The sequence below is a fragment of the Callorhinus ursinus genome, unplaced genomic scaffold (assembly GCF_003265705.2).
Source record: "Callorhinus ursinus isolate GAN/ISIS: 27379988/994484 unplaced genomic scaffold, GSC_fseal_2.0 scaffold5, whole genome shotgun sequence".
Lineage (NCBI taxonomy): Eukaryota > Metazoa > Chordata > Mammalia > Carnivora > Otariidae > Callorhinus > Callorhinus ursinus.
Window position 1 is genome coordinate 50,584,376 of NW_027397067.1, and position 26,383 is coordinate 50,610,758.

At 34.9% G+C, this 26,383-nt stretch overlaps 1 long non-coding RNA gene and 1 other non-coding gene across 2 annotated transcripts in view; one reads left to right on the plus strand and one right to left on the minus strand.

The window, feature by feature from the left end:
• The window catches only part of LOC141372831 (uncharacterized), an 80,104-nt gene extending 66,342 nt beyond the window's left edge, over positions 1-13,762 (minus strand). The window contains exon 1 of the long non-coding RNA XR_012378293.1: positions 13,641-13,762. This is a non-coding gene — a long non-coding RNA (uncharacterized lncRNA). The remainder of the gene's footprint in view (positions 1-13,640) is intronic.
• Positions 13,763-25,537: 11,775 nt separating this feature from the next.
• LOC112823732 (U6 spliceosomal RNA) lies at positions 25,538-25,647 on the plus strand. The gene has a single exon (XR_003208108.1). It is a non-coding gene; the product is annotated as a U6 spliceosomal RNA (small nuclear RNA).
• Positions 25,648-26,383: the final 736 nt, after the last annotated feature.

Below are 26,383 nucleotides of genomic sequence, written 5' to 3' on the forward strand. Positions count from 1 at the left end.
TGATGTAATGTATGGTGATTAACATAACCTAATAAAATTTAAAAATACAAAAAAAAAAGATTCCACCTGAGAAAGTAATCCCTCAGGGAAAAGATGATCTAGAGAGGTTTGATAAAGTTGTTGATGCTACTTGGTGATTTTACAATTTGTCTGAACTCCCTTTCAGGGCAAAAGGAAGACTGAGACACCGAGCTAGGGCAACAGCCTTGAGGGTATGTAGGGGTTGCAGTGATGAGGACCAAAGAACCTGGTGCCAAGAATTATTGCAGAAGCTGCAGAGGCCTAGGCACTTATAGTGAAGACCAGGATCCAAAATAGCTCAGAGAAACATACACAGAGCAGAAGTGTTAGAACGGAGAATACGGAGCAGAACAGGAAAGCTAAGGATGGTGAGCATTGGTGCTACCTGGAAAGATGCTCTCTGTGGCAGTGAAGGATAATAACAGCAACTTTCTTTAGGCTGCTGTAATTCCAGCCTTCCTGCAGTTGCAAAGAGGCTGTTAAGAGGGTGGAGGGCACACATTTAATGGCACGGACAATAGTAATTTTTGGCAATTGCCAAAAGGAACAAAGTATGTAGGAAAACCCCACTGAATGGAAGAAGCCTCTGTCACTCATTAATGATTTACTGAATAACACAGTTCTTCATTTTGTTAAAGTTTACAAGGTGCTTTGTAGAAGTGGAGAAAATGGTGAGGCAAATGGTATAATAGTTTATACTACTGTGACCTGTGCACTCTTGGGTATGAAGTGATTCTGCAGTCACCTCCTGAGAAATAACTGAAATGCCTGGTCACTTACCAGTGTCACACAGTGGGTACCATGGAATTCAGCAATGCTCTTAAGTGAAACTATTGTAAAATTTCACTTCCACCGTTTTTCCTCTTCTAAGCCCCTCTCCCCACCCAAAGTGAGAACTTCAGAAATTTTGACTTCTTTCCTCTCTCTGCCTTCACCCTCACATCAGTATTTTATTTCAGAAAATTTAATGCTCTCATCTCTCAGTTATTATCAAAAATTCCCTTTCATCTTAGAGCTACTAATCCATGTTAACCACTCCTAGACATTTAGGCTAACTATGTATTTGTGGCTAAGTTTTTTGATCACCATTATTTCTTCCCATTTTATTCTATTAGCAGTTTGGGTTCTGCTGTTTTGCTTGTTTGTTTGTTTTTGTTAGAGTTCTTTCATCATTTTCCCTGGAAATTATACCTAACAATATGCTGGAAACTGAATTTTCTTTTACTTTCACAGGTAAGTAATATCTTGGGTGAGGGTCAGTCTTCTTTCCAGTACTGAGAGGTTATTCCACTGTCTTCTAGTTTCAAATGTTCAAATGTATGTGTCTTTTTTCATGTAGTATGCCTATAACACAGTCAGTAAGCCCTTTTTGCCCTTTTTCTTTTAACACTACTCTTCTTTTTGATGTTCCCAGTCATTAATTTGGCTATCAACAGTGATCATCCTTTTCCTCCAAGTTATTTTTAATCATAACCAATGCCTAATAGATATCCCATTGTGATTTTTGTTTGCATTTCACTGATGATTGGTATGTTGAGCACTTCCTCAAGTACCCATTGGCTGTTTGTATGTCTACTTTGCTGAAATGATTATTCAGGTGTTTTGCTCTTTTTTTTAAAGTGAGTAATAACAAATATGAGGGGATTTTTGCTACCGAGTTGGAGGAGGTCCTATACGTTTTGGATATTATCTCCTTATCAGATAGGCGATTTGCAAATATTTTCTTCCAAGCCATCAGTTGCCTTTTCATTTTGCTGATCGTTCCTTTTGCTCTGTGGAAACTTTTCAGTTTAATATAGTCCCAACTTGTTTATTTTTGCATTTGTTGCCTGTGCTTTTGGTGTCAGATTCAAAAATCATTGCCAAGGAACTTTTCCCTTATGTTTTCTTCTAGAAGTTTTATAGTTTCAGAACTTACATTTAAGTTTCTAATCCTGAGTTGAATTTGGTGTATGGTATGATCTTGGGGTCCAATTTCATTCTTTTGCATGTGGATATCTAGTTTTCTCAACACCATGGAGACTGTCTTTTCCTTATTTTGTATTCTTGGTGCCCTTGTTGAAGACTAGTTGACAGTATATGCATAGGTTTATTCCTTGTCTCTTGAGTCTGTTCCATTGGTTTATGGATCTGTTCTTATGCCAGTACCATATTCTTTTTTTTTAAAGATTTTATTTATTTATTAGAGAGGGAGCGAGAGAGAAACAGCATGAGAGGGGAGAGAGTCAGAGGGAGAAGCAGGCTCCCCACTGAGCTGGGAGCCTGATGTGGGACTCGATCACGGGACTCTGGGGTCATGACCTGAGCCGAAGGCAGTCGCTTAACCAACTGAGCCACCCAGGCGCCCCACCAGTACCATATTCTTGATTGCTGAAGCTATGTAATATGTTTTGAAGTCAGGAAGTGTAAGGCCTCCAGCTTTGTTCTTGTTCAAGATTTCTTTGGCTAAGATCAGGATTTTGATATCAGAATATCTTTTTATACTTTATAGAGTCCTAAGTATAAGTCAAACTACCCATATTGTCCAAAATGTCTGTGTTCATTTGAGGCAATAAAGTGCTTAATAGAACTGAAGCTCGGCTGTGTGGTTTTAATTTCTTGACTTCAGCATTAATAACTATGTGAACTTGATAAATTATTGACCTTCACTTGACTTAGTTTCTTCATCTTTCAACAAGAGATAAGAATGGTACCTTCTTCTTAAGGCTGTTGTAAAGATTACATATGAATGGCCTAAAACCCTGGTCGGCACATAATGACTATCTGAGTCTTACCTTCAAATGTCTTCATACTCACTTTTAGTCATTCATACATCAACATACCTCTTGTCCAACGTAAAGAATCCCAGAATTATTTAAATACATGCACCTGAACAGTGACTGACCTGACTATTCGAGCTAAGATTCTATGCCCCAAAACAACAAATTCAGGTAAATACTCTGCTGAAAGAATTCTGCCCTACTTAGATTCATTTGTTTGTGCTGTATGTTACAATATTTAAAAAATTATATAAACATGTTATATTGAAATAGTCAACCCCCCCAAAAAAGGAAGAAATAGTCAATTTCCATCAATAACCTTGGCTTTTGGAAAACCTCTACTTTTAAATGAAATACTATAGTGGTAGACTTATCACTTACAACAGAAATATTGAAACCTACTACAGACAAATTTTAAAAGGCTTTTACGTTTTTGTTTAAATGCTCGGCATACACTGGTTTCCTCTGTGAGAAACCAAGGTTACGTTGCAGTGGAAACTATTACTGGGAAAATTAATCTCTATGGAATTTACATTCTCATTGGCAATATTGTACAAAAGCTAAATGACCTTTTATTGGGAAGGCCTTCTGGAACTCTGCAAGCATAAGGAATTTTTGTTGTTTGTTGACACTTAATTGAGAATACAGTTATTGTTTTGTACTTCCTGATTCATGTCAAATTGCAAAGATAGAAAGATATCTTCTGGTTTAGTGAATTTAGATATAATTTTTATTAAAGAAATTGTCATAACTGATATATATTACAGTAATACACATTTCTCAAACTTTTTTGTATTTGTAACAGAAAACTTTTGTTAAACAGAATCTGACTTGGTACCCCTATATATTTAACAAGAAAAAGGAATGTGGCTCTGATTGAAGCTGGAGCGTAGGCTATAATTTAGAGTAGTTGCTTCTCAGGTTTCTCTTTGCTCAATTTCCCCGACTCTCTGACCATTAGTTTTTGAACTGTAGTAAGCAGATAATCGTGTACTTTGCTGAACAAATGTCTTACTATAAAGAGCACTGTATTAAAAAACACTGACCTGGATTAGAAGGGTCCTACCCCGAGGCTTGCATCACTGTATGAAAACAGGTCACTGCAAGACTTAGTTTTCTTACATGTGAACTCAAAAAGGCATCCCACAAAATTGGAAAACAGGTAATAAATATGTTTTTAAACTGTGTTAGGATTCCAAACAATATGTTTGATTGTTTTCTTCAATTTCCAGACATTTAAAGCTTTTAAAGTTCATAATATATTTATCTTATGTGTGGCAACTTTTTGAATACCCTGTAGATGGCATCTAACTATAGAATCTGGGGATTTGAGTTATATTAATATCAACAGCATTTCACAATTTTTATTGAATCAATTGATCTGCTGAAATTTTGAATGTCTCTGTAGTGTATTTCCTTGTGATTTCTTCAACCATATTTATGCCTAGAATGTTCTCCCATAATTAGACATTAACCTATATTTTCCTTCATGTTTTTAAAAATATTGTTTTACTTGTTACTTTGAATTCTTTACTTGAAATTTATTTTCAAATGTGGTATGAAGTGAGGATAAAAATCTTTTCTTTTCCAAATTTTCCCAATAGCACTTTAAAAATAATCCATCCCTTTGTCATTGACTTGTGAAGCTTCCTTTATCATTTTTAAGTTCCCATAAATCTTTATCCCATTTCTTTTAGTTTTTATGTTTCAATTTTTCATAACTTTTTATTATAAAGCAACAAGGTGTTTGTGGAAATTTGGGGGGAAAATACAGAAAAATGCAAAGAAGAAAATTAAAATTCCCCATAAACATTAGAATTTGGGGGAAATTTCTTCTAGCCATATGTATATATTTATAAAGGATGCTGTAATTTTTATGAAGAAACAGCCCAAAATCAGGCTTAAGTAAACAAAGATGGTTCCTGAACTGGTTTCTGAGAAGGATGAGTGTTCTGTAGCATGAGACACAGATGTAAATGTAGGTACAAAAGTCTAGAGAGAGAAGCTGGGGCAGTCCATAAGAGCAGAGAAGGGAGCCTGTAAGTCTGTAAGTATGAGAGAACAGGAGAAAACAAATTAAAAACTCCTTGGCAGTGTACTCTGCAAGTGGTGGGAGAACAAAAATGTCTAGTAAAACATTTTTAAATTGTCTGCTGAGCTACCTTCCTATAAGATCTTTAGTAAAATCCACACTACTCACTAAGGTTTTTGTTTGACAGGATTCTTTAGGAAATGGTCTTCAAATTTTTGGTTCATATACTGTAAAATAAAATTTGAAAGACCTTGAGAGCATTTTTAGTTCACATCAGACATTTTTTATCATGTGTAAATAGTTTTAAAGCACTTAATTTCTGATGAGTAACAAGTATTGACATTTTAAACTAGAACTACTACCACATTGGTTTATTGTATCTAATCGAATATAAATATAATAGCAGTTTGACACCTACCATCATCCACTTAAAAAAAAAAGTCATAAAGATCTTAACTGTGAAGGCAGTAGTAGGAAAAGAATCCAAAATATATCTCAACATATTTTCAGACAAGACCTGTGTAATGAGAGAATACACATCAAAGGAAGAGAAGGCTTGCAAGTGAATTCACTTAAAAATATCTATGCCCTCTTGGAGCAAGAGACAAAGAAGACAACTAACACTTGGGATATAGGTATAAATCCTTCTTTTCTTCCATCTTTCCTTTTTTTTTCTCCTGCAAAAGTGAGGACATACTTATACATACAATTTTGAATCTTAGAATTTCCAGATGGCATTATTTTAGGTCAAGTATTCTTCAAATATGTTCTAATTATTTTATATCATTCTATCATTATTGTATGCTATTATTTATTTATTTTTCAATATGGAAGCATTAATCTAAAAGTCTGCCAGGGATTTGGGCAGTTCATGTCCAGATTTTGGAGTATATGATTTCCAGGTCTTCTATGGCTCTGAACTCTATTATCTGCTGCTTCAAGTTACTAAGGTTATGGCTTCTTACCATCTCACCTGGGCTAATAATGGAGCTTCCCCAGACCAGAAAGTCACAAAGTTGGAGTTCTCACCCATTACAGTGGCACTCTTTCTAGAGTAAATATTCCCCAAGTTTATGCCTAGTACTGGGTATTTTCTCTTGCCTTCAAATGGTAGCTTTTAGTATTTTTGCCCATGTTTATAATTGTTTATTTGTGGAAGAATCCCCTGACCTTTTCTCACCACTATTATGGAAATTTCGTCCAAGTCAATATTATTAGATTGTTAAAAGTGCTTGCTAATTTAACAAAGTGAAACTTATTGCTTTCTTAATATTGTAGTTCAGATTACTAGTACAATTGAGCATTTTCTGTGTGCTTATTAACTATATTTCATCACTTATAAATTACCTGCTCATTTCTTATTCCTATGTTAAAGTTCTGTAGTCTAATTTTTTTCTTACTGAGTAAGAACAATTCCTGTTATTCAAGTATATCACTCTGCCAAAATTGTTTGAAAATATATTTCCCTGTTAGTAATTTATCTTTAAATTTTCTTTATGATATGATTAACATAAATTGATTTTTAAAGGAGAAACATCTCTACAAATTTGAATCTTCCTATCTGGAGACCTGGTTTATCTTTTCATTTATTCGAATTGATGTTTATCTATCCTGGTAATAGAGTGAATTTTAGTATGGGCCTCATTTATTACATTTTTAATATTTCTTATTATTGATATTGCTAGGTATTTCCATGATGTATTTTTTTCATTATGACTTCTAGCTTTTGTGATTTTATGGAAAAATTATCACTGTCCCACCATTTGTTTATTATTTTACTGAAGTTATTTATATGTATCACCTCATTTAATTCTCCAAACAAAACTATCACCTAAATATTATTATTATCCCCATTTTATATTAAATATTTCAGCCATATATGAGTTTTAAAACATATGGGTTAGAATACAATGAGCATCCACATACATGCCATCCACTTAAGAAATAGTCCACAGTTAACTACTCATTTGAATTTACTATATATCATTCCCATACAGTTTATGTGTATTTATAACATGATATAGGCCTATAAAGATATATAATATTGTTTTTTTGCCTTTAAATGCATAAATAAATGGTACCATACTGTGTCTATATATCTATCTTTTTAATTTGATACTGTATTTTCACATTTTTCCATGGTAAAATATGTATCTCTATTTCATTCATTTAAGCTGCTTTATAATATTCCTTTGTATAAATATATTGCATTTTATTTATAGTCTCATGTTTATGAACTTGTTGTTTATTATAATCTATACCATTGCAAATATTTATGCATATTTTTGTATTTGTCTTTTTGTGCATAAGTGCTAGGGTTTTTCTATGATACAGTCCTAACAGAATTTCTGAGATTTAAAATACACGCATCTTAACTTTATTAGATATTGAAAATTACTATCCAATAGTGACTAATATATACTCCCATTAATAGTGTGTAGTTTCCACTTCACTATATGTTTGCCAATTCTTGGTACTCTCAGAGTTTAAGTTTTGTCAATCTGATGAGTATGAATGGATATCATATCTTTAAAATTTGTATCTTCCTGATTCCTAGTGATGTACATATTTTTCAGTTTTTATTATGCATTTTTCATCTGTTAATTGCCTTTCATATATTTTCCCCCTATTATGCTAGTTTCTTTGTCTTCCTTATTGATTTCTAGCAGCTTGTTAAATTGTCAGAATAAAAAGTCCTTTTATTTTTTTTTAAGTAGGCTCCACACCCAGCGTGGAGCCCAGTGCAGGGCTTGAACTCACAACCCTGAGATCAAGACCTGAGCTGAGATCAAGAGTTGGATGCTTAACAGAATGAGCCACCCAGGCACCCCCAGGATAAAAATTCTTTCACAGTTTTATGAACTGAAAAGATTTTAGACTTTCTTTTGAAATTCAGCTGTTTGAATTCTAAAAAGTAAAATTTATCATTTTTTCTTTGAGATTTGTGCCTTTGCTTTCTACTTTAAGAAAATTTTAACTATAAAGTCTAGAAATATTAACTACTAAATTTTTAGTGATTTAAATTTTTTTATTTTTATAATTAGCTTCTTGTCTTTCTGGAACTGATGTAAAACAAGTGGGCAAACATTTTTATATGCAGATAACTAATTTTCCTAGTACCATTTATTAAAGAATTTACTGATTGTACATATCACCTGTCATACATGAAATACCCATATATGTATGGCTCTGCTTCTTGTCTTTATTTTATGTTAATTAATGTTTTTCTACTTTTGTGCAAATAACATGCTAAATTAATTAGATGGTTCATATTAAGTCTTTTAATCATCAATGAAGTACACTTTGCTTTTTCCTTTTTCAAAATTGTCTGTTTTTCTTGGTCTTTTGTTCTTCCTTATAAATTTGTAGACACAGGTTATCAATGTCCATTTTTAGTGTAATTTCTAAATATGTAGACTACTTTATGAATAATTAACACATTTTTAAGATTGAGTTTTTCCATTTTTGGCATCACTACTTTGTGTCTTTCAATAATTTTTTTATATTTTTCCATATGTATTTGTCTTATTTTTAGTTATAGCCATTCTTAGGTACTTCTATTGCATGCATTCTTTTCACAAACATATATTCAGTATAATGTTGTAAACACTTCTCTTAAGGTGCAAACACTTGGAAACGTTAAAAAAAATGATCCTTTTCCTAAGCACCCAGACAAGATAATAACAAGGTGGATAAATAAATGATAAGAGTTCTGTTCCAGTGTGGCTAAGGAAGTTTCTAACCAACAACCAACTGCCCCCCCCCAAAGTTAACAGCTACAAACGCTGTTCAACAACTGAACTGAATTACCTAAAGGCTCTGAAGAGAGAAGAAAAGCATATAAATTATGATGGAGACTCAAAACAAGAAAAATGGACAGGATGAGTTTCTTGCTGCTATATCCTTTAGCTTGAGGAGAAACTGAGACAATACGCCAATGGCTCCATATAAGGCAGGTAAAACACTGATAAAAATCATATAGCTATTTTAGCTTCATGAACCAGGAGACAGAGTTTGGGGCAACCACAGTTGCTGGAAAGTAAATGGGGATAATACTGGAAGGGAAAGAGCAAAAGAGAAAACTCAAATTTGTGAACAACGTTGCCCCAATCTCTGCCTGATCTCTGACTTATAAGACCAGGGAAGATTGTAAGCAGCCTAGCAAGGGGAAAGAAAAAAATAACTGAATTGAGATGGGTATTTCTGATAAAGTCTCTGTTTACAGCTTTACTAAGTAAATTGCCTACTAAAACAGATATATAAATGTTATTCAGAGGTCTATAACAGAATCTGGGGCCTCCACAAATTATTATTCACAGTGTCCACACTACTGTTTAAGGTCACTCAACATATGAAGAACCCATTTTCTCAAAAGAAAATACAGCCAACAGCGTTCAGCCCTGAAATGATTCCGGTGTTTAAATTAGCAAACAATATCTTTAAAACGTTATAACTACATTTAATAAGGTAAAGGAAAATATGATTGTGGTTAAAAATTAAGAAATCTCTATAGAAAAAAATCTTTCAAATCTATAAAGCAATCAAATAAGAATCCTATATGAAATATCCAACATCTGAAAAATATTAACTAGATGGTGGTAACTGCATACTGGAGATAATAGATGGATGAATTTTTAAACTTGAAGATATATCAATAGAAGTCATCTAATCTATTAAACACAGGGGGAAAAAAATGAAAAAATTGAACAAGGCATCTGTGGGACAATATGAAAAGTTTGAATGTGTGCAATTGTAGTCCAATAATGCAGGGAGAAATAGAGTAGAGCAGGTGAAATATTTGAATAAACAATGACTAAAATCTCCTCAGATTTTGTGAAAGCAATACATTTAAAGAATCAGGAAGTTCAGTGAACCCAAAGCAGTACCAAAATTAATGAAATCATCCTGAAAATCAGTAATAAAGAGAAAATCTTGAAAGTAGCAAGAGAACATATTATATGGAAGGGAAAGACAGTTTGAAGGATTTCTGACATCTCCCTGGAAAATACAAAGATCAGAAAGCAGTGAAACAATATCTTTAAAATTTTAAATACAAAAACATAAGCAATCTCGAATTCTATATCCAGTGGACACAATTTTTTTTTTCAGAATGAAGAAATAAAAATGTTTTTAAATAAAAGAACATTAAAAAATTTGTCCCTAGCCCATGTGCATTATAAAAAATGCTAATGGAAGCTGTTCAGTATGAAGGCAAATGATAACCAATGAAAGCTTGTATTTTCAGGAAGGAATGAAGAGAATAAAAAAATGCTAAGTATCTGGATAAATACAAAAAACTTTATTTTCCATTTAGTTTCTTTAAGGTATATAGCATTGATTAAAGCAAAAATTATAGCATTTTCTTGTGGGGGTTATAATGTATGTTGATGTAATATATGTGATAATTATAACATAAAGGATTTAGGTGGTTAATAAACCTATATGATCCCTATGTGTTCCTATATACATTTTATATGAGCTAGTACAATATTAATTGCAAGTAGACTGTGAATAGATAGGGAGGTATATTTTAATCCCTAGAGTTAACTTAAAAATATGCAAAGAGGCATAACTAAAAAGCCAATAGAGGAATTAAAATTAAAAATCTTAAAGATATTCTAATAATCCAAAAGGAGTCAGAAATCAGTAATAGGAGAGCAACAACACCACCACCAACAACAAAAAAATAAAAATAAAAACCAAAGGAGACAGAGACAAAACAAATAATAAAATGGTAGACCCAAATTCAACTACATCAATAATTGTATTACATATTAATGTCATAAACTTTCCACAAAAAGCAGAAATTGTCAGAATAGAGAAAAAGTAGGCTCCAACTATATGTTGTCTATGAGAGACATCCTTTGAATATAAAGACACTGATAGATTCAAAGTAAATGGGTAGGAAAAAGGTATACCATGCAAATAGTAAACACAAAAAGTCTGGAATGGATAAATTATTAACAAATAAATGATGTACTATGTTAGAAGATAATAAGTACCTGGTAAATTTTTTAAAAAGTTGAACAAAATATGGGTATCAGAAGTTTGTAGAGATTATAACTTCAAATGGATTGGTTAGGTAGACCTCATTAAAAAGGTGACATTTAATTAAGAACAGAGGAATCTTTGCATGGTCAAGAAGTAAGAAGCAATCAAGCTCAGTCTCATACCGTAGGTAGAATGCTGCTGGTGGTGATGTTATGAGCGACCTCCAGGTAGTTCCTCAGTCACTGTATAATTAATTCTATTCCTTGTTTCATTCACTCTGATCCTTGGAACAGTCACATGCTCTTCCCTGGCTGTTCCAAATGGCACAGAGAAGAAACTGGACCTATTATCTCAAGTCACATTAGAGTGGGATCTAGAATTACTCCCCCACCAAAACTATAATCAATGATGAAGAATAATTCACTTGCATGATTACCAATTTGAATGGGGTAAATGGAATGTATGCTATTACATTAAAAAAATGGTCAAATGGTACTAGAAGTTTTCTTCCAGTTTGAATTGACACTGCTAGGTGCTGTGGATAAGAAATTTTCTTCCAGTTTGAATTCAAACTTGCTAGGGGCTGTGGATAAGAATATGAATAAGAAAGGAATTCTCTTCAGGGGCAGCCATTCAAATGAGTAACTTTAATATTTTGTACTAGATATTATTATGAAAGTTTGTTTAAAGTGAATAAGGACAAAAGTAGAATACCCGGGAAGGTAAAAGAAAACTAGCAATTAGGCCATGAAGGATGCACAGGTGCGTGTTAGGCAGATATAGAAGGAAAAGTGGATTGAAGGCAATTGTATGGAAATGTGAAAGGAGGTGTGAACATGAACTGCATATTTGATGTGTAATGAGCAACCCCAGATAGTTGTAACACAGGGTTTGTAGTGCAAGATAGGACTAAACAGAATGAAGATAAATATGAAAAATGTAAAATGCTAAGGAATTTGGTATTGTAGACACAATGCTTTTAAGTAGGAGGGTGCAATGATCAGATCTATGCTTTAAATTATATCTCCGGAAACTATCTAAAAGATGAGTGGGGAGAAGTGCAGATACTGAAGAAAAAGAAGCTAGTACAGAGGTTTTGTCTTGGTCTAAATAAGAAGCAAGTCCTGAATTAATGTAGAATGTGTATTTGAGAAATGTTTCTTAGCTGAGTTACCATGAAAATTATGAAATGGGGGGGTAAAAAACTTTTCTTTATTAATCAGAAATATGAATCTGAATTTCCCATTCTGAGCAATAGTGGACCAGTGTTGCTTTTGAGTAAAGTAAGAAAAGAAAGGTAAAACAAAACAAAACAGATTCAGGCTGAAAAAGAAGGAGATAGTAGAAATGATGAGCTCCCATTTTAGATATATTAACTTTGAGATGCTCATAGGATAAAGAGAGAGATACACATAACTGGTGACTATTCTGGCATTTTAGAGAGAAACTAAGCCAGGAATTTTAATTTTGGAGTCCTTTCTAAATGAATATTATTTGAAATTATGGAATTAGATGTGACCTAGGAGAAATGTAAAAAATGAGAAGGAAAGTGGAATAAAGACAAAATCCTGGCAATACCAATGCTTAAGGCAAATGAATAAACATCAGCAAAATAAAGAATAATTAAATCAGTAAGAGGAAAACCAAGGAAAAAACTAAAGCTACATGAGAATATATTTTTAAATAAAGGATCAAAAGAACAGAGACTCCAGAAATAGCAACAAATACAAAGGGGATTTAACAGGGGAATAATAAATCAACAGGGAACAGACCAAACTGTATCATCCAAAATACATTGTTGGAACTACCACTTAGCCATGTGAAAAAAAATTGGAATTCTTTTATATATTTTACAGAAAAATTAAGCCCAGATGGGTCAGAAGTTTAAATTGATAAAAACTGAGGAAATAAAATTAATTAAATGGATAATAGGTAGATGTTTTTATAATCATGGAGAAGACCTTCATACAAAAACACAAAGAAAAAACAAAATCATAATAGACAGAAGGAAAAAGGCAAATGAGAAAAAATGTAGTGCATATGAAAAGAGCTTCTCTCTCATTGTACAGAAAGAATTTCATATATCAGTTTTGAAAAGCAAAGGCAAATACGATAAAAGAAAAATGAGCAAATCGTGTCTCTGGTCTAGAACTATTGGAGAATAAGGATAGTGGTGAGAGTTAATGATTTGCCAAATGCTAGATTTATCACAAGTTCCAACTTTAGCATAATTTTTACCTCCCTCTAGAAAATATGATGGGAGAGTAAGCAAAAGGAATACCAAACCAGAGGCCATCGAGGAGTAGGAATTGATGATTTTCTTTAGCTGTATTGTCTTTTTGATATCTGTATCTAAATCTCTATTCCAGAATCTAAGAAAAAAAAAAAGACAATCAATATGGCTGTTCCCTAGGTATGAGAATGTAGGGAAGAACTCATGGAAACCGGAAAAACTGATGCTCAGAGATACATCAAATGTATCTAAGTGTGCAATATAAAACTGTTTTGGCTACACTATGAAATACATTTAAAAATCTACTAGTGATCCTATAGACATTATAGCATCTTTCCATCTAGTGCTTAAGGAAAACTTAACTCTCACGAGCAGAGAAACTGCACACTAGAACAGTTATTCCAGGGTAATTGGGAATATAGTGCCCTTGTTGAATTTTCAAATCAGGGGGAGAAGCCTAGCTGCATTTTTGTATTAGATTTCTCTAGACTTTCACCATGACTGCAAACTGTTGAATAGAATTTGGCCTGGCATGGGCTGCAATGTCCTTAAGGTATCTGTCTCAGGGTGGATAGACTTAGCTATATGATAATAATAAACAGACCTTGGAATTTCTCTTTATTTTTCATTCAGGCAATAGTCTGATGTAGATCAGTCAGCTCTCTTGACCAGCTCCCCTCCAAGTGGTGACTCAGGGACCAAAGATGCTTCTGTCTTTTAGTGTATCTGAAAAAATATACAAGGTTAATGTTGAAGGGAAATACAGAAATAGATAATTGTGCAGTATTGTTTTAAGAGCTGGGTATAAAAGTGTCCTTACATTATTTCTGTATACATTCCATTGACGTAAACTAAGTCATATAGCTCCCAATATGTTTTCTTGGGAGAATAACATCTGCAATTATCTATGTGCCCAGGAAGAGAAAACAGTGTTGAAAACATAACATAGTCTTAACCACAGTCCAAATTCTGGTCAAGAAAATGTCTTCTTCTTCTTCTCCTCGTATATCAAAGAAACTCACATCTGCCCCCTCTCTTCCCAAAGAAAATAATTCAGTGGTCCTCTATTCACTGCATCCATCTCAGAAACTAAGTTCTCTGTCTTCTTGTCAAGTCTACGTGTGGCTTCTCATGATCAGGTGACAGATGAACAAAAAAGACAACTTATCTGTATCTTTATCTCACATCCACATATGGCACATCTACAATGAATAGTAATAATTGGGAAGAGGAAGAATAAAGACATACAGATCAGTCAATGTCCTTTATTTATTCAGTGATACCCCTGCCCAGAAAAACTGTGAAAATCTCACACCAGAGGTAGAGGCAGAGTAGAGAGGGGGAGGTTGCTGGACTAGGCCTTGATTCTACTCTTTGGGAGGAATTACTTTGTAACTTCTCTGTAGCCCCTGGCTGTAACTTCTTGGAGCTTCTTTGTTGTCATTATTTTTTTTTCGCCACATCAGAAAAGAGTTTGGAGAGCATGCCTTCCTTGGAGGAGGTGCTCCAAGGCTGCTTTCTGTATGTGGGAGTACAAGAACTGATGTTAGTATTTGAATTTAAAAATAAAAAACTTTTTTCAAGAGTGCCCTTGTGATTTCCTTAACAATACAATTCCCTCAAAACTTTGTAGACTTCTGATCTATTTACTTTGCCAGTTTCATATAACCAGTTATCATACCCAAAGTTATTTCCTAAAAATAATGTTCAAATTTATTTTACATGGCTGCTTCCTCATCCTCATGCCTCTTTCTCACTCAGCTTAATTGTGGCTACTACTGGGTTTTTGGAACAAATGGAGTCAAGCCACACCCTACTCTGACCTTTGTCCTGAGTCACTTTATTCAGCTGTAAAGTTTTTCTTACTGTGTGTTGGCACTCAGAATCTTTGTAGTTCCATCTCTACAAGCAGCCGGGTTTTCCAACCTCGAAAGACCTTCAATTTCTGAACTTTCATTTCTGCTTGCAAGCTGACTAATTCTTCCCTGAGCTCATTTCTTCCTTGTAATACTACTGAGATGCAGCTAATAATAGACAACACACAGCTGCGCTGTGAGGCGTTTTAACATCTAACTAGAAATGATTAGTCAACATGTAGTCTTCTTCCTAAGGTACATTAAACAATGATTTTTAGCAAAGATTTCACCATTTTTTTCAGTCTTAGGTATCAGTTTCCTCATCACATACTATCTATCCTCAGGTTTCATACTTTCAGATTTTGTTGGAACATTACCCCACTTCAAGATAACAATTTCCATATTAGGGTAAATAACATAAGCTCCTTGAACCCATCCCCAAAACCTCAATAGCTTAATAAAACATAATCATTAGTGCCTAATAAAGTAACAACATTATTTTTTTCCTTTATTGCCCATTCATCTTGGTCAGAAATGATCAAAATAGCTTGGAATATGGTTAAGTGCTCAGAAAACTGATTGTAACTGTTAGTGTTGTTATTGATAATATTACTAGTCACAGAGAATTATAAAACCAAACACATAGAAGCCATATGGTGAGCAATAAACAAAGCAGTACTGAAGACAGTATTAGATCAGAGATTTGGTTATAGTTTGCTAGGGCTGCCATAACAAAGGACCACAAACTCGATGGCTTAAACAATAGAAATGTATTGTTTCATAGTTCTGGAGAGTAGACATCCAAAATCAAGGAGTCAGCAGGGTTAGTTCTTTCTAAGGACTGTGAGGAAGAATCTGTTCCATGCCTTTCTACCAGGTTCTGGTATTTTGATGGACATCTTTGGCATTTTCTGACTTGAAAGAGCATCACTCCTGTCTCTGCCTTCATCTTCACATGGCGTTCTCTGTGTGCGTGTCTGTCTTCAAATTTCCCCTTTTTAAAAAGACACCAGTCATTTTGGATTATTGCCAATCCTAATGACCTCATTTTAGCTTGATTACCTCTGTGAAGATCCTATCTCCAAATAAGGTCACATTCTGAAATACTGAAGGTTAGGATTTCAACATACGAATTTGAAGGAGACACAGTTCAACCTATAACACATAATAAGCCATTAATAAGTAATATTTCCACTGAAATATTTCTTAAGTTACATATTTACATGGTGGCTAATGGTTCTCATCAGTATCTTCATGAACAAAATCTAGATATTTATATTAGAAATCAAATGTGCATTCTTTACTCTTTATTGGGCATAATTATGCTTAAGTTAATGCATAGTAAACTACTGTACTGCAGTAATCTCAAGAAATCTTTCCATTGCTTCCTATTTCCTTGAGTATAAGATACCCTTTTGTCTTCTGTGTATTGTAATTAATTATTAGCTATGACAGAACAAGAAAAACCAGGGGAGCAGAATACACCTTTAAAAAGGTTGCCTGAAAGATTACTTTCTGTGTTATAACCATGTAAAAACTATGGTATCATCCAAAGTCTTCTATTGCAAAACTGTTTCGCCTTGTTAAAAAAGAAACCTTATTATGCTTAAATAAATATGAAAAGAATGAGAATGAGGAAGAATCATTGAGGCATTCATTTAATTAAAATCAGTATCTTCATCATTTTCTGTATATTGATATTTTATATTGTTATTTACTTGAGTAAGGTGAAACTTCCATATCATTTACAATGTGCTGAACTATAAACTTATAGCTATACTACAGAGAAATTAATGCATGTTTTAGGTCAAAGATATTGCCAAATAAACTGTTATTGCAATCAGATTGTTCTCTTGAAACTACAGAAATACTCATGTACAGAAATAATAGTTGTCGGTAAAAGGTTGAAAGATATGGGTTTGTTCTTGCTCTACACTCCATGCTTGCTTTTGTTTACTCTGACTAAAGTGCCATCGGGAAAGAAAGCAGGTTTGGCCTGAGGCCAAATATCTGAGTAGTCAACATTTAGCACAACCTCGCTTTTGTCCAGCTTTTTGTTCTTTTCATCTTATTATCATCTCCTTTCCCCAAAATACAGTTACTGAATAGTGTTTTCTTGTTTCCAGCTGCAACTTGCCTTTCTATTTCCAGCCTTTAAAAGAGAGGGTGACACATTATAAATACTGAGGAAGTACATTTGACTGAATACCTGAATGAATGAGTGAGTTGTATGCAGAAATCCTACTTGTAGCTCAAGCGGAACTGCCTTCCTACTCTTGAAAATCCAAAATCAATTTCCCTTTCCTTATTTTTTACTCCTTTCAGTGTTCTCAGTTCATCTAGTTATAAAAATGTAAAATTGTGATTATAATAATTAACATCAGGGCATAAATGATTGGCCGTCACGGAGTTATTTGTTTTTAATTTAATGTGCTATTTTGTAGCATTTCACCCATTGTGGTAAGAAAACACTGACTGTAACCAGATCAATTTTTTGGCTAGCTTTCTAAGCAGCAAAACTAGTCCTGAGAAGAATGGCTAGGTACATAGCAGACACATGATATATAAATGTATTTACTAACTGATGAGAGAAGATGAGAATTTGAACACTGCAATGTATCTTAAATACGAAAGTCTGAATTTTGTTATGTTTCATTGGAACAGAGATTTTGCCTCATCCTTTAAACAAATAGGAACATACTCAATATTTCCAGGTAGTCTCATCTAAGTGTTCATGTTGATGAGGTTAAGTTTCGATCAAAGAAAACGAGATCGGTGAGAAGTATTTCCCCATTACAGATATCAATAGTGGACCATTTCCTGCCAGCTTAGGAAAATAAGGTAACAGGATGTTGTGTGGCAGTGTGACAGAGCAGATTTTTTACAGGAGAAAGGAGCTTAAAAGTTAAGTCAAAAACTGGCTTTAGAATATAGTTGAAACACAAATTATTATTAGTCACATTTATGTTGGCCTTTGGGAATTCAAATTTCATATTACCAAGGGAATACTTAAATGAATTTTTTTAACCACATATATAAAAACCACCTAGTCTGTAGTCATGGACTAAATTTCCTATTGATGCAAAATATTTCAAAACTTCCTTCTGCCAAATATTCTAATAAGCATCTATCTATCTTATGAAAATCATAAGGCAGTACTCTGTACTACATTAAACTAGGGCTCTATTTCCCACAAGTGGCAAAGACATAATATAAGTTCACATTCTCTTTACACAGACATCTGGATTAGAGCCTCTCAATGAAACTTGTTCCAAAGACATGACTACATGAGCCTTTCCTGTATAGAGTTCCACAATATATAAATGTAGAGACAAAAAAGTAATAAGAAAAATACATTTAGGGGCACCTGGGTGGCTCAGTCATTAAGTGTCTGCCTTCCGTTCAGGTGATGATCCCAGGGTTCTGGGATCGGCCCCACATACGGCTCCCTGTTTGGCAGGAAGCCTGTTTCTTCCTCTCCCACTCCCCCTTGTTTGTATTCCCTCTCTCGCTGTCTCTCTCTCTCTGTCAAATAAATAAATAAAATCTTTAAAAAAATACATTTAAAATTTGACAAATTGTTTACATTATCAAGAACATTTTCAAGATCTGTCTAGGTATGTAAATACTACACAAATCACGTATTTAGACAAAGTTCCTACTATTTAGAGTTTCACAGTCTAAAACATGGTACTTAAAACTAACATTAGAATTATAGAGGCATCAAATTTAGAATCTGAAAAAAAAATTACCAATGTGAACAATAAGGCTAATGATGAGTACAATTCTCCAAGTTGATGAGTTTAGTTTAGCCCCTTGCTTTCCTGATTATCAGTCCAGTTCACTGTCCATTTGTTTGAGAGTCCAGATTTTGTAATTGTCCATTATCAGGGGAGCTTTAATGGCATAAGGAAAGCTCCATCATTTTTTCATTGGACAGTGCATGGTTAGAATTCCACCATGTCCAGTTACTCTGTGAACTTAAGACGTATAATATTCCATTCTGAACCTCAGTTTCCTTGTTGGCCAAACTTTTATCTGTGCAGATGTAAATGTGTAGGACCAAAGAACTAACCAACAGAACAAGAGCTAACAGTTATTGCCACTGCAATCCACTCATCTCTATAGGAAATGGGAGCACCATAAGCATGTTCTCTGGTAGATTCCATGCAGATTCAATCTTACTGGAAGGCAGGGTACACACTGGTGGTTTATGTGCAGGAACTGGGTATCACTAGTAACAAGTACTTGGTTAATTAGAGTTTTAAAGTGTATTATAAGCCATTATTATAATGCAAAGCCTCAACACATATATTAAGGCAGGGAGAGGAAAAAAACTGAGGAAGGATGGGGGTGGGAAATGCATATTTTCCTATCTTACATTTTTACTTAGTTGGTTTTCTTCCAAAGCCATAGCAACCCCCACAGAGAGGATTTTTGTTTGTTTCTTTTGTCTATTGAGTATAATATTAGTTACTGCATTATCTTCTGTATCAGTCAGAAACCAAAAAGGGGAAAAACAATTTCAATTTGGAAGTATTTTAGCTAAATACACTTTCAATTTTAAAAGGTCTTAATTATATATTGTTTTGTTATTACTTATATTGGTGTTTTGGTGAGGAGGTGCATTGCAGTTCAGTAAGTATGACAGTTCTTTCACATGTATTATGTCTTAAAATCAGAATCTGCAAAATTTTAGCCTATACCCAGATTGGGCCTACAGGTCTATATTCTTTAAGTGGTACAATATCTATTTTATTTGTATTTAAAAACCTTTAACAAGGACATGTACTCTCCATGTCTCCATAATCCTCACCTGCATCTTACATCTGGATACTTCATTTTTTTTACACTGCCCATAGCCCCTGAAAGAATTGAAGTTCATAGTCCCCAGGATAGGTATTACTGTTATTTCCCTTTTCTCCAGAGAAGAAAATATAGGAATAAAAAAGGAGTAAACCTTAAAGGTAAGGAGGTTGGGAAGAAGTCATTGAAATCTTTTGTAGATAACTAAACAACTTCTAAAATGTGAAACAAGGATAGAAATCTATTGAACGTATAAAGCATAATAAGAAAATAACCTCCGTAAAACCAAGGTCTCAAAAGGCAAAAAGAGAGCACCACCTTGCCCAGAAGGCCCCTTGTGTAGTAGTTAGGATTGCCTTTGGCTGTATGTAAGCACCTAAATATGGTGCTTAACAAAACAGGTGTTTTTCCTTCTTGCAGATAAGGATTCCAGAGTCAGTTCAGGGCTGACATACGGCTAAAGGAAGTCATCAGAATTGGCTCCTCTTTTCCACCTATATTCCAAACTGTGTAGATTTTGTTCTTATGATTACAAGATGGCTCTCCTATATCCAAGAATCATGTCCCATTCCAGATATGAGCAAGGGGGTGGGCCAAGAAAAAAAGATGCATTGTGGCTTTTGAGCCAAACCATTTCAGGTTATTTAACCACATCCAGTAGATCTCTGCTTGCATTTTATTGGTCTGAACTGCATTACACAGCCAAATCTAGCTCTAAGGTAATTTCAGAAAATTAGTACTTCTAACTGAACATCTTGGACAAGATTAGGGTTCTGTTGCTAAAAAAGAAGAGAAGAAATGATTTATTTGAGTAATCTGTTAATAGCTAACAATTAAACAGCACTTTCTACATGCCAAAAACTTTTCATGTAACCCATTTAATACAACTCTTCTCTGCCGTATAAATACAATCATATTCCATTTTGAATATAAGTAACCTGAAACACACAGATATTTAATAACATGCAAAAGATTACCTAGCTAAAAGTGAGAGCCAAGATTTGAACCCAAATACACTGTCTTCAGACACCATGATAATGATATGTTGTGTATATGACACATTTAAAGATGCACAGGATTTAGAACTGCCAGGTACAAAGAGGGCAGAAGTGATGTTATTGGCCAAACTCAGTCTGAATACTAAACTACACCGCAGGATGACAAGCCTATTCCCCATCCATACTCTCCACTCCTCTTCAGTCCATGTGACTCAAGAATAAAAGACAAAATACTTTTCTACAACTTTAGAATCAGTTATAATACTTTCAGCTTTGAGTAACAGAAAACCAATACAAATTGTCTTAAATATTAAGAAATCTTATTGGCTCATGTGACAGGAAGTCTAAAAACAAAGTAGTTGCCAAGCCTAGAATGACTGGGGTTCAGCTTTATTTGAATGCTCTTCGCTTTGTTATCCATAGCTCTGTGGGTTAGCTCTGTTTTAGAGATAGATTTTCTCACTGTCCAGAATGGATGACAGAAACAAGGGATGCAATATTCTTCCATGTCTATTTTCAGGAGAAGAGAGACAAACAGGCTCCTCATACTTCTCTCCTAAGAACAAAAGCCTCCAGCAACTCTCCCCATACTTCTCTCCTTTCCCAAAAGCCTCCAGCCACTCTTCCCTTGTCCAGAATTGGGTCCCTTGCCCGTTCCTAAAACAATCACTAACAAGGGGGGATGAGATCGTATTACAGGAGTAGAATTAATTAAAGATCACTCAGAGTGGAAATGAGGCAAGTTTACTTGAATCACAGGGCTGTGTGGAGGAAGGGTAAGATCTGAATAAAACCAGGCTCCTGTTAAGGCTGTTACAGGATAGATTACTGGTAGGTTGAAATTTATAATATTTAATAGTATACAAATAATAGTAAATACGATCCTAATATTAACAATAATATATATATACTAACATACTACACTATATATAATAATAATAGTATATAAATTGAATATAAATAATACAATATAAATAAAAACAATGTGGGGAGCCTGAGTGGCTTAGTCAGTTAAGCATCTGCCTTCAGCTTCAGTCGTGATCCCAGGGTCCTGGGATTGAGTCCGCGTCAGGCTCTCTGCTCAGCAGAGAGTCTGCTTCTCCCTCTCCAACTGCCCCTCCCCCCACTCATGCTCCTGCACTCTCTCTCTCTCTCTAAAATAAACAAAATCTTTAAAATAAATAAATGGGGGGCCTGGGTGGCTCAGTTGGTTAAGCGGCTGCCTTTGGCTCAGGTCATGATCCTGGAGTCCCGGGATTGAGTCCCACCTCGGGCTTGCTGCTCAGCAGGGAGTCTGCTTCTCCCTCTGACCCTCCCCCCTCTCATGTGCTCTCTCTCACATTCTCTCTCTCTCAAATAAATAAAATCTTTAAAAATAAAAATAAAAAAATAAATGAAGTGTAAAATTCCAGAAGAGCAAGTTAATGAGAAAGTAATAAAAGCATCAGCTGAGTAAGGATTAGATAAAATTCAAAGTTTTTTGACTAATATCACATTTCCAACCAGTAATACGGGATACTAGAAGAATGATGCTTTCTTGACTTTAACAAGGGAAAACTTGTTTTTAAACTTAGAATTATATTCCCAGCTAAACTATCAACCAAGGATCAGAGCAAAATAAATACATTTGCACATACATAAAGATTCAGTAGTTTTATTTCATATGTACACATTCCAAGAAAGTTATTTGAGAATATACTTCAAAAAATAAGAGTGAAAAAGAAAAAAGAAAAATTATGGAATACAAATAATAGGTATACCTGAAAGTGGGATTGCAGATGGGACTGGAAATATAAGGATTGGTGCAAAGTCTATGTAAGAATCAATGATACCTCTAATTTTTCTCCCATACCACACTGCCAGTTATCAACTTCTCAGTACTTGGCTAAAGGCTCAGACTTATTCTTTAGGATAAACCTAGAGATATTCTGTATTTTGTATTTAGTGATAACAACTGAAGATGGGAATTCTTTACCGAAAGGAGAGATTAAATAAAAGGCTATCCACTAAATAGTGAGATAGTAAAGTTCCTTCACTGGCTATGTATTTATGAGCCTGAGTACTGCAGGATTTCTCTCCGGAGAGTGTGTTGAACCCAAGAGAACTCTGTATAGACAGGGACCTCCAGCAGGAAGATCCTTGTCCTATCACCCAAAGCCCACAACCTCACAAGTACTACTCAAACCCCATTCTATCCTTACACAGAAACTTCTAATTAGGTTTTTAGTGTCTCAGTCAGATTAGAAACAGAAAATCAAAGATACCAAAGAGTATGGAAAATTTCTAACATGAAAGACAGATACAAAATTATTTAGAAAAAAAATAAAGAAGTACTAAGGAAACAGAAAATTCTCAGAGAACTGAAGAAAACTTGTAATTACTGGACTCAGAGACATGGAAAAGAGGGAATAAACATAGAATACTAAAAAAAGACCTCTTTCAAAATAAAACAAATAAGTCAAAGAAATTAAAATATGATCACATAAATAAAAATTGCAGTGAAGATTTGAACGGCAAAGCCAAAGACATTTTCCAGAAAATAAGAAAAATGGTGAAAGTGAGGAAAGGAAAATATAAGAAAATGGTAGTATCCATTCAAGGAGGACCAAGATAGTAATAATTCCAGGGAAAGAAAGAAAACGAAGAAGTTTCTCAGAACTGATGGCACAAGTATCTCTACTGAAATGGTTCAGCAAACAAATGGGAAGCTCAGTAAATGGGGAAACAGTGCAACATATTTTCACATTATGAAATCTCAGAGGATTGAGGGTAAAGAGAAGATTCTGAAAGTTTCCAGGGTGGGAGTGGGGGAAAGAAGCAGGCTACATTCAGATGTTAAAGAAATTATACAGCATCAGACTTCTCTGAATGGCACTGGAGGATAGAATTCAATGAAACACTGGTTTAAAAATTGAGGGAGGCCCTTCTTGAATGCCCCCCCAACAATAATTTGGCATCCATCAACAAAAAAAGTGCTTTTGTGGGAGCCAGCACCATAAGCCAAGGTACCTAGGAGATGTCTCACCCACCTGTGCATTGTGCCATAGTCAAACAGACTTTGGTCCAGACTATGAACACAAAAGTAGCCCATGAACTGGTCCCTGGCCCTTTGCCTACAGTCCAGAAGCCCTGGAGAACACTGACTTAGACAGTCATCATAGATAAGAAAGTCTTTGCGAAGTCCAAGAATCCAGCAGAGAAGTTCCAGCACACTGTTGGAACAAGAAAATCAGGGAGACTGAACAAGGTGAAGAGGGTAAGAGAAAAAGCTTGCGTTTATCCATGTCACCGCTTTCCCAAAGTGGCACAGCTAGTGCCACGAGAGCCCTTCTTAGCCTATGATTTCTCTTGTGGAGGAAAGTGAGAACATGTGAGTGAGTACGTGGCTTCCCCAGCTGTGTGGGATGCTGCCAGAGGCCCATTTCTCTCTCATCCCATCCAGAGTACTGCATCATGAATTGCATGACTGGAGGTTGTAAGCAGCTAGGAGAACAACAGCGAAGGCTTGGATCATGTCAAAGGAACACCGACCCTACTAACCACATTATGGATTCCATCAAGAGGCCCACCCCATAGCTGTTGAGATGCCTCACCTGTCAATCCCCCCAATGGGCCCATGGACATCAATAGCACTCTGTGGGCTGCACCCACACACCTTGATGGGCAGCTCTTTGTATGTGCCCCTAACGGTAGCAAGAGTGAACTTTGGCAGACAAGTAGTGAGCATGCACATAAAGCTGGACTGTATCTATGGGCCAGGAAGAGACCAAAACTGAACATTTAGCATCGCCTTTGAGAAAGTAAAAGGGTGGCTGTCAGCAATAGGCCTGGTGTGCAGCAGGATCAAAAGAAAGCATACAAGCTTAAGAATCTGCCACAAAATTTAAGAAACAATACAGATGCACATGGGGGGAGACAGAGAGAGAGAGAGGGGCAAACTACAAAACAGACACTTAACTATAGAAAAGAAACTGAGGGTTGCTGGAGGGGAGGTGGGCAGGGGATGGGCTAAACGGGTGATGGGTATTAAGGAGGGCACTTGTTGGGATGAGCACTGGGTGTTATATGTAAGTGATGAATCACTAAATTCTACTCCTGAAACGAATGTTACACTGTATGTTAACTAACCAGAATTTAAATAAAAACTTGAAACAAGCCAACCAACAACAAAAAAGAATCTGCCACAAGAGGGAGCAAGAAGTGTGGAGCAATGTGTATCCACAGAAGATCTGAGAAAGCCCCAGAACGCCTAGTAGGGCTGAAGGAAGATGATTCTTTTCCAAAGTCATTCAGTAAAGAATGAAGGAGGTGATTGCTACTTTAAATGCAAAGATAGCAATGCAAGACTTCAGGGAACACAGAAAGTCATGGAAACATGACACCACCGAAGGATCATAATAATCTTCCATTAATCAACCCCAAAGACATGGAGATCTGCAATTTACCTAATCAAGAATTCAAAATAGCTGTTTTAAGAAAGCTCAGTGAACTACAAGAAAACACAGAAACACAATTCAATGAAATCAGGAAAACAACGTGCAAACAAAATGAGAAGTTAAAAAAAAACACAGAAATCATTTAAAAAAAATTCTGAGGTGAAAGGATCACTTTCATTTCATTTATGAAATGAAATGAAAAATGCAACAGAGAGCCAATCTAAATTGAAGACAGGACCTTTTAAATGATCTATTCAGAGAGAACAAAGAAAAAAGAATTAAAAAGAGTCAAGAAACATTGTGTGATCTATGGGATACCATTGAACAAGCCAATCTGAGAATTACTGGAGGTCAAGAAGAAAGAAGGATGGAGGCAGAAAACTTACTTTAAAAGATAATGGCTGTGTGTTTGCTTCGTTAGCATATATACTAAAACTGGAATGATACAGAGAAGGTTAGCTATGGTGCCTGCTTGCACAAGGATGACATACAAATTCAAGACATTCCATATTTTAAAAAAGTAATAATGGCTCAAAAGTTCCACATCTGAAGAGAGATTTGGCCATCCATGTTCACAAACTCATAGGTCCCCTAATTCAACCTATTCTCCAAGACACATTATAAAAGCTGTCAAAAATCAAAGACAAAAAATCTTACAAGCAGGAAGAGTAAAGAAGCTTATCACTTAAAAAGAACCCCCATAAGGCTATCAGAAGGTTTCTTGGCAGAAACCTTATAGGCCAGGAGAGAGTGGGATACTCTATGGATCAAAGTTGTCCTTTAGAAATGAAGGAGAGATAGAGACATTCTCAGATAAACAAAAGCTGAGGGAGTTCATCACCACTAGACCTGACTTACAAGAAATCCTGAAAGGAGTTCTTAAAGCTGCAACGAAAGGGAACTAATAAGTAACATGAAAATAAGCAACACACTAGTAAAGGTAAATATACAGTCAATTTGGGGATATTATGACATTGTATATGGTACTGTGCTAGCCACTTAATTCTAGCAAAAAAATTTAAAGGATACAAATATCCTTTGGAACATGTCAAAGGAGCACCAACCTTACTAACCACATTATGGATGTATTAAATATAGCAATAGCTATAATAAGTTGTTAGTGAATATATAATATAAAAAGATGCATATTGTGAAATAAAAAAATTAAATGAGTAACAAAGCAAAATTTTTATATGTAATTGAAATTAAGTTGCTGTTAGTTTATAACAGATTGTTATATCTATAAGATGT